Source organism: Octopus bimaculoides, chromosome 16 (assembly GCF_001194135.2).
Source record: "Octopus bimaculoides isolate UCB-OBI-ISO-001 chromosome 16, ASM119413v2, whole genome shotgun sequence".
NCBI lineage: Eukaryota > Metazoa > Mollusca > Cephalopoda > Octopoda > Octopodidae > Octopus > Octopus bimaculoides.
In genome coordinates, this window is record NC_068996.1 from 44799391 (window position 1) to 44800957 (window position 1567).

The following is a 1567-nucleotide window of genomic DNA, read 5'->3' on the forward strand; positions in this document are numbered from 1 at the left end:
GAATCTAAAAACAGAAACAATTCCTATCATAGCAGGCGCCTTAGGTATAATATAAAAAATATTCAGACAAATACATAACAAAAACACCAGGACTTACAAATATATATAACATACAGAAAATTGCACTACTGGGTACTGCACACATTCTACGCAAAACACTTTCAATACAGTAAACATAAGAGCACCACAGCAAACCACAGCACATACCCAAGTCACACAGAGCTGCGCTCGGTAGTGAAGTGAAAGCACATTATAAAAATAAAACTCCTGAATAATAATGATAATAATAATAGTAATAATAATAATAATAATAATAATAATAATAATAATAATAATAATAATGATAATAATAATAATAATAATAACATAGAAACATACCTTAGGAATGAGAACCCAGGTTCGAAATTTTCCCAAGACACCTTATGTAGGCTGGAGGGTATATTAGCCGAAACGTTGTGTTAACAACAAACAAGATGAGGACAAATATCCGTCAAATGTAAATAATGTAAATAAAAGATTTATTATTTCTCATCTTTCATTTCTCGCTATCTGTCATTTCAGTAAGATTTTTCCCCTCACGAAAGAACACACCTAGTTAAGAATAATAAAGGAAAATATATGATAATTTTAATTTTGACATATAAAGAAAAAACTAGGTCAAAATAATATAGTTTATTGCGAGGGAAGTAACAAATGGTTTGCCAGAGAGCAATTAAGAAGCGACAACAAAGTGGTTTGAGCTGCTACATTTATCACTTTAAATGATCTCAACATGAATCCTACCATCGATCTCCAACGGTACATAGGAACGCCATTTTGGTCGCTTTTGAAGTAGTTCAATATAAAGGGTTGTTCTTTAGGCTGATTGTTGAATATTGAATGTTAATGTGTCGACGCATCACTAGCAGGACCCACAGTATGCATTCCTGCGGAATTATTGTGATTTTCATGTCATTATATCATATATTTACAATGGTATTTTTATAGGTTGAAATGAACAAAAGCAAAACGGTGGCACCTAACGGGCAAGGGTATTTTCTTTACAATGTAAACAAAATAGGCGCAGGCGTGGCTGTATGATAAGAGCTAAATTCTCGACCAGATAGATCCGGGTTCAGTCCAACTGCATGGTACCTTGGGCAAGTCTTCTATTCGGGTCAACTAAAAGTTTGTGAGTGGGTTTGGAAGAAAGGAGCTGGAAGAAACCGGTCGTAAATATATATGTATATATATATAATAATATTAGGGACAAAATCCAAAATTACAGGTAAAAAACTCAATTAACATCAATTTATAAAAAATTAAAATTAAATTGAGCCTTATAGATAAAGTATATATAAAATATATAGTTTTAGGGAAAATAACCAATTTTCAAGAACTCATCGATGAAAATCCACTATCACATATAGAAAAATTAATAATTAAAAGCACAATAAATTAGTATAATATAAAGTAAAGTAAATATCATAAGATAAATATAATAAAAAAGATTACACGTGTTTCATAACCAATTTTCAAATAGAAAAGAAATTTAAATCGATTAAAATCAATTGAAATTATCGAAAAT